Below are 11,887 nucleotides of genomic sequence, written 5' to 3'. Positions count from 1 at the left end.
GGTCCATTTCACCATTTTTTTTATGAAGTTTCCTATTACTCGGCACCGATGAACCATTACCAGTCTCATTCGGCTTTCTCTCCATACTAGGCAGTGACATGGCAGTAGGGGGAATACATTATGAACGCATCTCTGGGATTACTTTTCCCTAGAGCAATCCATAGTTGCCAGGATAGCATAGCTCAAACAGGGGCAAGAAGAGGAGAACAAGACCAGTGAAACCAATATTGCACCCAGGGCATGTTCTTCCTTACAAAAATTGCTGCCAGGATCCATCCTGGCAGTTTCCTTGGAGTCTGGGGTAATTCTTCACCTGCAATGGGTCTGGTTTTTAGCAGCCACCCATTACCAGTTCCATGAAAAGTCAGGGGGAAACAATATGGTTTGTAACTTGCACTCTGATTCCAGACTACAGTTAATATTAGCATGTTTGCTGGTGTCATGAACACATTTTTCCTCCTCAGATACTTCTCTCAGGAAGCAGAGTCTCAGTTGCCCTTACAGCACTGGCAAGGAAAGGAGGGTGGGGAACACTGCGTGTGTAAATGGGGTAACTGGGGACATAGAGCTGTTGTGTCTGAGATGCAGAAACCGCTGATCTATTGCAGCTGTGCTGGCTGCCCATTGCTGAAACACAGAGCCATTCGGCCAGGCAGGTACACATTCTTCCCAGCAGAGAGACATTCCTTGGCAAGTCTGATGAAACAAAAGTTGGGAGAGAAAAGAAAATGTAGTCTCAGCCCTCTCGTGGGTAAGAACAGATACAGACCCCATCCAAAGAACGCTCCTTCCCCATTTCTGCTATCATGCCCAGCACATCCTCCCCTCAGAGGCTGTGCTGAACTCACATTCAGTGCACCTTCTTTCTGAAAAGCCACACTTCAGTCAGCTCGTCATCTTGCCTCATCACCACATACACCAGTAACAGTTTGGCCTGGATGAAGCAACAGACTGCCTGCATTGCCAGCCATTTATGCAACAACATTTACATGCGGCTCTGCAAAGCAAAAGATGTGAGAATTGGCCACTTGAAAGAAGTTAAGAACATGTGGGTGGTTGAAAAGTGTGAACATCCTCAAAAACAGGTTTCTTATGTCCATTTTTGAAACTCATGCCAGCATTTACATTCCAGCCCCTGAAATATCTTAGGGGAGTAACCCTGGTTATTTTTCTTCCTAAAAGGAAGAAAAGCTGTTCGTGGCATATGTGACTGTGTGGTATGCAAGCAGGAGCAAAAAGCTTTATCCTGCTGCTACACAGCTTCCAGAGCCAACAGAAGCCTTTCCAAGATAGAGTAATGGTTAGATGGAGAAAAAATATGTTTGTTTTTCACACTGGGCCAGACCTCAAACCCTGTTTTTCTCCAACAAAACTCTTACTGCAGATGAGCAGGAAATCAAAGAGAATCATGTCTAAATATAGGCAAAGATTTCAGAGAAGGTGGGCCTGAGTTCACATTATTTTTTCCCATTTGTGGTGTGACCCCTTTAAGTCTGATGAAAGCAGCACACACAAAGTGATGGGCAGAAAAAGGATAGCAAGAGGCTGCAAACACAAAGACACATGATCGCTGTGAGCTCAGAGCCATGCTCTACAGATGGGAACAATAAGAAGCAATTATACACATCTGGGTTCTTGGCCTTTAAAATCAAAATTTAGATCAATAGGTTTTGGATACAGCGAGCTGGAAGAGGCTGCTTGAGGTTCAGAACAGCAGCTGCATGCAGACTGCTGAAATATTAAACTTCCATCATCTGAAGCTTTTTGTAATGTTTTGAATCTCTTATTAGTGTTAACAAAACACGCACATCAGGGGGTGCTTTAAATTCTGGCCACACTTTTCGGCTTAATTCCAGAAGCCAGAAGTCGTCTTCTTTTTAATGCTGAAATTATTAATGCTGATAGTCTTGAAGAAAGTGTTTAGCCACAAAAGAAAGAGACTGAAAACCTAATGTTTCTCTAAACCTTCCACTGGGAGCAAGAGAGAAGAGACAAGCAGCTCATTCTCCCTTTGACACAGACATACCTAGACTTTAAAGTTCTTTGGAAATCACCTAAAATAGAGAAAAATAAGGCAGTCATATCAGAGAATCAGCCACTGCCATTTTCACTGGCACACAATGCTGAGCTCAGTTAGGTGGCATGCAGCAATAAGGCTACCACATAAGCATCACTCCAAGCAAGGATTCAAACAAACATGTAATTGAATATAAGAAAAACTTCCCAGCCAGATTATAAGCTCTGAAGGATCTTTGCAATAGATATGTTTGCACCTTCAACAATAGTCTTTCAACTAATGTCACGAAGTAGGGATGTGGAGATTTAATGTCAAGTATGACTTCAAGCAAAACACTCCAGCCCCAGCCATCCCAGCTATGTCTATTCAATGTGTTGGGAGTCGCCAGGCTTTCACAGAGTCTGGCAAGTTCTCTATATTCATGTGCAAGTCTTTGAAACCACATGGCTTGCTGTTTGAGGTAAGCTCTTGCAAAGAACAAGCGAATTTGCTCTGAAATTTCCTATTTCTTCTTAGCACAGGTTGATGCTTGGGAATAGCTGAGATTGAAATCTTTGAAGAAGAGGTCCTATATTTGGTGCTTGAGACTGTTCCTCTTGCAGGACCAGCAGTGCAAATGGAAACTCTAAGAAACCCGGCCTCTCAGGAGTTCGTTATGGTTAGGCAGTCCATTTCACATGGGAAACCGAGACCTGCTCACTATTCTGACTGAAAGGTAGCTTTCTTCCTTTGCTTTTAAAGTTTTGCCATCCTATTTTTTCTCTGTTATGAATGTATGTCCTTACTGCTGCCTTGATGATGGAGAGATGGAACAATTAATTTCAAATTTCATTTTCCGTTGCTTTATTTCCATTGTTTTTAAATACATTTCTGTTTTTCAGATGCTCAGCTGGTGTCAACAGATATGCTTTCATCAGTCAATATAGAACAGGGCTGATCTGCAGCATGCAGAAATCACACCATTACTCTTTCCTTTTACCTGTATTTCATTGTATGATTTGCTATGTGTCTCTTTACTTTCCACTGACCTTACAAAAGCCAACAGCAGGAAGACTAATTTTTGAAGAAATTCCTCAAGATGAGAATTGTGCAATGTGTATATCTGACCACCTGCATTGCCAAAATTATTGTGCAAGGCCAGGCAGAAGCTCCTAATAGTTTGGACCAGGGTGTCAATTCCCCATCCGACCATGAGTATCACTCTTGCAGAGCAGTCTTAAAACACAGCACAGGGAAGCAGCTCCATTAACACCAATAAAGTCCTTTCTGTAGATATTTGCATGTTTTCATCTCAACTGTGTCACCTGAACCCATGAAACCAAGACATGTCCTGTGATCAGCTTGACCCATCAAGGCAGGAGTGTCTGAACCCTGTATATGCAATATTTTTAATAGCCCACAAGTAGCCCTTCAGACAGCTTTGCCTGTCCACTGTTAACAAGATATAAGAATCAGGATGTGCGTTCAACAGTGTGGAGAAAGATGGGGGAACAAATTCTCTTGGTCATCTGTAAGGACCAGAAGCCCTGTGGAAAACCCTGTGTGGGGTGGAAAACCTCACCTCCAGTGTTTGGCATCTGCCATGAGAGAGGCAGCCTCATCTTTGTCACAAACAAAAGGAATTGCTTTCAGCCAGGAGTATTATACAGCAAATGTAGGTCAGCTCAGCTTTCTGGGTGGCTTTCAGTGGCTGCACAAAGAATAAATAAGCTCTGCTTTAGTTGCAGCTGACCTCTCTTGCCTTCCTCAGCTTTCTACTCCAGTTTGTAAAAAAACTGCCAACTGCACCTACCTGGATAAATGTGACAGCCCCAGAGATCAAGTGTCATAAGCCATGTTTTGAGTACTGGGTAAGACGCTGTTGTGATTGCTCAACAAGTGTTTCAGGAAGACATAACCCACTGTGAAACCCAGAGCCAGAGGATTTGATTACCCTGCATGCTCTAAAGCACAAACACAGGTATTAGGTGATACAGTGCAAGGCTGTGCAGGCACGGCTTCAGAGGCCATTTCCGATAATCCGTCCCTTCACTCAGTTTGGTCAGTGTGTTCAGTGACTAAGCCCAGACTGCTGACAGCACCTCTCAATCCAAACCTTGTCTGGGTTGTTTGGGCTTTACACTATGAATAAATGAATTTACGAGCACAAAGGAAAGGGCAGGAAGCCGCTGGACTCCAAAGAGGTCAGAGAATGCTCTTTCAGTGCACCAAAAGTAGCATCCCAGGGCAAAGTGCTGGCCTCCAGCATTGCCCTCCTCAACCCAGTGCTGAGATTCTGTTAATACACAGGCAGTGCCCACTCCTGACCTTTAATTTGCTGGTGTCTCCTGCTGCTTTACCAAGCAGGAACACCCCTCTGCACAGAAACAAAGCCCTGCTCCTCGTCCCAGCCCTGCTCCTCTGCCCACCCCTTTCAGCAGTGCTGCCTTTTTGCAGTTCAAATGTTTCTTTTTAGAGTGCCTTTTATTTCCAGCTTGGAGAGCAGGGGGATGAGAGACGGGATAGGGATGCTGAAGTAGTAATTTACATAATCTGATTAACAGAAGATTATCCAATGGCTGCTGAACAGCCTTAGTGTGCTTGAGCTAAAAACCTTACTATTCATTGCTCTCACCACCCTGCAGGATGGCTGCACCTGCAGCACCAGTTAATTCTCTCCTGGGGACTTCAAGGAAGGAAAAAAGCAGGGGCATATTTTTATTATTATGTGGGGGAGGGTTGAGGAGCTGCAGCCTCTTGTGTGCTGTCCCTAATTGATCTGTCTGCATTAGTCTTCAGGAAGCTGAAATGAAAGCTGAGCCAGTTGGCATTATCAGGAACAGCCATCACCTTTGAGAAAGGCCAGCTTGTGTGGCTCCTCCTGCGTTCCCTGTGGGTAGTTCAGCAGGACCCTGCCGTAGAAAGGAGCTGGGTAGAAGGGTCCTGCACATGCAGGAACCAAAAACATAGTTTTCCCTGCTCTCACCAGTACCCTGCTCAGCTGGGAGCAAACCAGACCTGATCCTTGCTATAACATCACCAGAGAGCTTCTCAGGCTGTAGCCCATACCTCTTCCCCCAGAGACAATATAGTGACAGGGGGATAAGTATGCTCAGGGCTCCCAAAGCCTCACACCCAACATGTTATTTTTTTATTGCCCACAAGCTGCCACAGTTATTGAGGGCCTTGGCTCAGCTGTTAACTGTGGGAAGGGCAGCAGAACCCAACAGAGCAGCCCAGCTGCATGCTGAGGGGAGGAGTAAGTCTGCAAAACAGCTCTCCTGCAAGCACAGCCCCAGACCTCCCATACACAAGAGCACCTAACTCTGCCATAGCAACTCAGCAGGCAGGCTAGAGAAAAAAAGTAATGGAGAGAAGGTGAACGCCATAGCTGCTTGGACATACTACAAACCTCAGCAGTGCTTAAGGGAATCAACTGGGGCTGAGCCAAGCTCTCCCAGGAGGAGGAGGAGATGGATGAAGTTCAGATCCTGGCAAGACAAGTTCAGCTGCTGGTTTTGACAGAACCAGGTCTGCAACCCAAATGTCCACCCATGATGAAGGGGTGAAACGCTGAACTAAGAAATGTGTTAACCGTGGAATAGAAAGAACTGGGGACACAGTCTCCAGATTAGGAGAAATAATACGTAACAGAAGCCGGACTCTCCCACACACATTCACATCAAGGCAGGAAAGGAGGAAGAAATTGGACATTTTTCCGTTGTACAGAGAGACATCTGTAAGGCCAGGCAACTATAACATGTTTTTGAGCATTACAAGGAAATGAAAACTGGACTTCCTAGAAGAAAAGAGATACAATAAAACTTAATCCTCCAGTAGAAATGCTGCAATATAATCACCAAAGACTAATTGTGAGTCTTTTTTTCCAGGAGCAGACTCCATCCCCTCCAGAGCTAACTCTGGAGATGCTGGTGTTGCTTTATATCTTCACTTATGTCTGCTGAATTTGTCTGGGGGTCTCTGAAGACCTGCATGACAGCTGCAGTTCACAGATACCACCCAAACAGATTCGCAGTGAAATGTATCTTCCTTATGCTTACCAATAGCAGCATGAATGGCTAATGCTACATAGTGCTCTATTTAAATATGGAGATAGTGGAGTATCATGAAGCCATCCTGCTTGTTTGTTTCTCCATTTTTTCCTCCCCTTCTGAAGCAAGAAGGGGAAAAAACTTTTGACTTTCAGAAAGAAAGCACAAGGACAAAAGCTGGGAAGAAGCCACCAGATGAAACTTGGTGTGTACTGACAGCACACCTACAGTCATCTCCATTGAGTGGTTTTGGGTTTGTTTTTTCCAAGGAGCTGCAACACAGAGAGTTGCCCTTTTGCTCTGTGTTACAGAGAGACCAGGGCTCAAGCCTCAGTGCTACCTGGAAAAAATAACTCTTCCCAGCTGCTGGCTGATAGGATTTGTCTCGCATAATGTGCAAAGCTGGACAGCAATTGCACCTCTGTGATGTAGCATGTCATGCAAGGTGCCCAATCTACCATATGATAGATTGATATCTCCATGGTAGAGATATCACCAAGATATTTCCATGCTGTGGTATAATTCATATTCCTGGATTTAGCAGTTAACTCTAGTATCAATACAAAGGGATAAACTGCATCCTGGGGCACAAAAGCTCTCCTGCTTTGAGGAAGTTCATCTCTGTTGCTGAACTAATCCTTCATACTGGCATCTGCCCAGATGTCAAGAAGAATGAGGAACTGACAGCAACTCCACTAGCATTTCTCTGTGCCACATGCTGTGGGAAACCTGCTTCCTACAGAGCCCTATTTCTCTGTACAACTGTGGCTTTGTGAGGTCCCCTTGCACAGAATGCTGAATCTAGGCCCTTGACTCTTGAGCAGAAAAACATTCAAAAGGGGCAAAATAGGAGTGAGGGAGGTTGCACATGTTGATGGATAAAAATCAGGCCTCTTCTTCGCCACGTTTTGTCACTTAAGTATAGGCCTGTTCTGTATTTTGGAATTAAAGAGCTAGGACCTGGTGCAGATCATCTTGCATCTCATGGTGCCCCAGGAATGGAGGACATCACCACACATCACAGTCACATAGAGACAACAGCAGCATCTGTTTGCTCCATTGTGTGTTCCCAGAGGTGGACTTTTATGTATATTCCCCAGAGTTCAGCAGCCTTAACAATAAAACTTTCCCACAGCTGCTATTCCTTCTTTCCATGCTTCTGCCCCCAGAAAAGGCAGCAGAGCTATTTAGCTGCTATTCATTCCCCAGGAACACAAACTTGACCGACAGGAGGTACAGAAAATACGTATATGGCATGAAGAGAATGAAGAAAAAGCCTTCTCCTGAGCAGTGGGCAAGTTTCTCACCATAAATCTTCAACTTACAAATAGCAGCAGCTTCTCCTTGGCAGACAGCAGGCAAAGCTGTGGAGCAAAAAGCATGCCAAGGAAACACATTCAAATGTCAAGGGCCGGGTCCACTGACAACGGTTAGAGGAAGGCACGCATCTGTGTGTGTGAGATCATGCTGTATCTGGCATTAGAAGCTGGCTTAAACATAGACTGTTCTCAGAAAGGTGTAGCAAATCAGGGACTTGCCCTTTTTCCCATTCCCTGCCCCCCTGTCCCTCACGGCCAGCTCAGGCTCCCTGCACAGCTGAACAACTGTTTCAAAACACAGGACAGCTCAGCTCCGAAGCCTCTGTGTTATTTATGAGTTTGGAAATCAGAGCCATTTGGTTCACTGCCAGTAAATGGCAATGATTGGAAGGAGGGAGGGGTAGGCTTGTGTGCAGCTCTTCATTCTCTATTCATTGTGAAAAGGGGATCACTCCAGCTAACTGGCCCGTGGAGATAAGGATTTCAGACAATCTGCATTAGCCTGATAAGCCAGGTTTGCATTTCATAAAGATCATTTGTTAAGAACCTCAGTAAAATAAAATACAGTTAGAAGGCTTATCAGCACAACTCATTTCCACTCACACCTCTCTGCCTGCCCCTGCTGACAGTTTTTCTTCCCTATAAATAAAGCTCCCTGCTTGTGTCCCAGCTCTCTGTGATGGAGCACAGACCAAGGATGAGAGGCAGTGGGGGAGGCTTTGGGAGGACAAGGAAGAATAGCTCGAAACCTCCCAGCTGCAACTGGTCACTGTTAGAGCCATGGTCCTGATCTGCACTACGTGAGGGTAGTAATGCCCGCCTGGTGGGTGGTTTGGATCTGACCTTTCTGGTGTAAACCAGGGCAGCTGGGCTGGCATCAGCAGCCTTCCGGCTTTGTATCAGCGACAGGGGAGGTCACGAAGGAGGAGCTGATATTTCCCTCTCTTTCATGTTTTCCCCTTTCCTCACGTATAGAAAAAAGTGGCCCCAAACTTGCAAAGTCCTAGGGACTCCCAACCCCCCGTCAGTTTTCTCTCTTCCCTCTACAGGCTGTCCTTTAGCCAGCCATTTTGCTGTAAAACAGCCTTGCTGGATAATGGAAAACTACAAGAATGGCTCCTCTGCTCCCCTTTCCCCCTTTTCTTCTCAGCAACATCAGCGTTAGCAGGGAACGTACCAGACTAGGACTGTTCTGTTTAGACAGTGCAGGGCAGTCCAGGAGGTAGATGGCCCATTTCTGCCCAGAAACCTGGGCATTCTTCAGGTATCACACAGCAATTCAGATTTAAGTCCCTGTCCACCCACCTTGGATCGTGAGTCCCAGGGGAGGGCAAGCCACACAATAATAACTATTAACAACATAAGGTCTTCTACGTTTTGACAGCCAGCACAATTACAAAGTCTCTTAAAGCGTGTAATCTGCTGTTTCCAGCTGCCATTGCTGAACACACTTTTATTAGGATTTGTTGGCAGAAAGATCTTAGCAAGACAGAAAGTACTCTGGTAGGGCTTAACATTTCTACCTTATCTTGTTAACATCATGGAGTAATGCAATGAAGTGGCTGTAAAAGACCAGTAATGGATGAGGCTAACAAAGGTCTCAGCACATTGTCCCTTAGCAACAGTTTGATCTCAGCAGGACGAAACAAGTTCATTTTCTGAACAAACAATGAATGCACTGCAGAGGCATCATTAACCCTGAGAAGTTCCTACAGCAAGTAGCCTCAGGGTGAGAAAGGCACCGGCAATGCAGGTAAGTCATCACAGATGGTCCCCAAGCTCCTTCACTGGTGGTGTTCCTATGTTCCTAGGTATGGTACATGTCTTTATTAGGCTCACAGAGCAAAACACCAACACCCAAGAGCACCGCAAAGTCACCTCCAATTCCCACCTAAAAGATGTACTGATATCCTTTTCCCCCTCTGGGCTAGGGCCACAAGTCACAGCAATGTGCCTTTTATTTCCAAGTGCAGAGCAGGACACCGTAGCTGCAGAGGTGTAGAGGGTACATTATACAGCTGCAGAAGGAGTCAGCCACCAGGGCTGAGAAGGCATGTACCAAGCAAAATGCCTTCTTTTCTTCCAAATATTGCGTGAGAACCCACTGCATCTCCTTACCTAGGCAATACAAGAGTATAATCTGTACTGGTATAACCCCTCCTTTCTAGGCCAGAATGTGAGTTCAGATTGCAGGTGTGTGCTTGGTTTACTCCCTCTCCTGCTAAAGCCTATCTGCTCTGGACCAAAAGCCTGCATGCCAGTGTAACTATACAGTCATAATGGGTGTGCTTGGGAACACTGTTGCTCATTTCAGGCAGTTGTCTTTTCATGCATAGACAAGACCTTGTGTTTTCTATGCATTTACTCTATGAATATGCCTGGAAAGGAACATGTAAAAATAAGTTTGCAAGCATCCATGTGTATAGATAAACAGTTTTCCCAGGGATAAGGCACCATATGTCTGGTCAGTCATGGAGGCACCCTCCAATTTCCCCTATGCCACATATGTATCTTGGCTTCCCAAAATAAAATAATCAATTATAAAAAGCAGCTCTGGCCTGGCTCCTGTCTTCACCGGCTGTCACCTATTTAATCTCTCCCTTTCCATGTTTGTTCAGAAATCTCTCTTTTTCAGTGCAGCTGGAAAGGTTGCTACTAATGGGCGGCCAAGCCTGAATGCTGACAATGTGAGATGATTGCAAGCGCTTAAAGAGCAAACATGCAGATTTTTCAACAGAAGATTCTCCTGCTGCCCTGACAGGCTTCTGAGATACCACTCAGGACAGCAACAGTGATAAAAAGGGCTAATATCAACTCGAGAGGAGAAGCCACAGAGTTCAATAGTAGTTCCTTGTGGAAGCTGCTAAACTCAAGAGTTTTGACTTTTCTAACAGAAGGTGACGGCATAAAAGGCACTCAAATTAGTTGCTTGCTGTCAAAGAGGGCCACTTGGTTTATTTTCATTTTGAAGTGGTATGAACAGAAATGGCTGAGCTGGCAGAAAGCAAAGAGACTGAAGCACCACAACTGTTCACCAACCCTCCCTGGGCCAGCCAAGGACTGTGGGTCTCTCTTCCCTTTCTAGTGTGATACCTGCTGCTGCAGCAGCAACGAGAAGGAGCAGCTCCACATCCCCAGCTCCCCACAGAACACCACAGCCCATGGGGAACACAGCCATCTACCCTAGTTGGCTCACTAACCAGCTGGATCAGGAAGTGATCTTCCATATCCTCCAAGAACCTCCTGGATTGTTTCCTCTCTGCTGTGTTGTACTTCCAGCAGACATCTGATAGGTTGAAGTCTCCTACGAGAACAAGGGCAAGCAATAGTGAAACTTCTCTCACTTATTTGAAGAACACTTCATCCATAGCTTCATCCTGGCTGGGTGGTCCGTAACAAGACTCCTACCAGGATATGTGCGTGGTTGGCCTTCCCCCTCATCTTCACCACAAACATTCAGCCTTCTCACTCACAACATTGAGTTCCAGGCAGTTGATTGAGTTCCCTGACATACAACGCAACCCCACCACCTCTTGTTCCTTGCTTATCCCTTCTGAAGAGGCTGTAGCCATCCATTGCAGCACTCCAATCATGTGAATCATTCCACCACATTTCTGTGATAGTAATTATGTTATGATTTCTCTGCTGCACAATGGCTTCCAGCTCCTCCTGTTTGTTGCCCTGCTGCAGGCATTGGCATAGATTCATTTAAGTTGCTCTGTGGGTCTGACCTCCACCACTGGCACACCACCCCCTGTCTCATTTCTAGCGAGCCTGGTTTTGCTTCCCTCCCTCTTCAAACGTAGTTTAAAGCCCTCTCAATGAGCCTCGCTAGCTCCTGCCTTAGGATCCTTTTCCCGCTTTGGGACAGGCGTACCCCATCTGCTGCCAGCAGGCCTGGTGCCGTATGGACTGACCGATGGTGAAAAACTCCAGAATCCTGATGTTGACACCAGTCCCGGACTGACACAAGTCCTGAACATGGCTTCGCTAAGGGCAAGCTGTGCCTGACAAATTCAGTGGCCTTCTATGATGGGGTGACAGCATTGGTGGATAAGGGAAGAGCAACTGATGCCATCTACCTGGACTTGTGCAAAGCATTTGACACTGTCCTGCACAACATCCTTGTCTCTAAACTGGCAAGCCACGGATTTGACAGATGGACCACTCAGTGGATAATGAACTGGCTGGATGGTCGCACTCATATTGTTGCAGTCAATGGTTTGGTATCTGGGTGGAGACCAGTGATGAGTGGTGTTCCTCAGGGGTCAGTATTGGGACTGGCAGTGGTTAACATCTTTGTTGGTGGCAAGGACAGAAGGATTGAGTGCATCCTCAGCAAGTTTGCAGATAACACTAAGCTTGTCGTGGTTGATACTCTAGAAGGAAGGGATGCCATGTAGAAGGGCCTTGACATGCTTGAGAGGCGGGACCACGTGAACAGGATCAGGGCAATCCCAAGCACAACTACAAGGTGGGTGGAGAATGGATAGAAAGCAGCCCTGAGGAGAAGGACTTGG

Source organism: Strigops habroptila, chromosome Z (genome assembly GCF_004027225.2).
Source record: "Strigops habroptila isolate Jane chromosome Z, bStrHab1.2.pri, whole genome shotgun sequence".
Taxonomy (NCBI): domain Eukaryota; kingdom Metazoa; phylum Chordata; class Aves; order Psittaciformes; family Psittacidae; genus Strigops; species Strigops habroptila.
The sequence above is the reverse complement of the archived record's forward strand: the minus strand, read 5'-3'. Positions refer to the sequence as shown.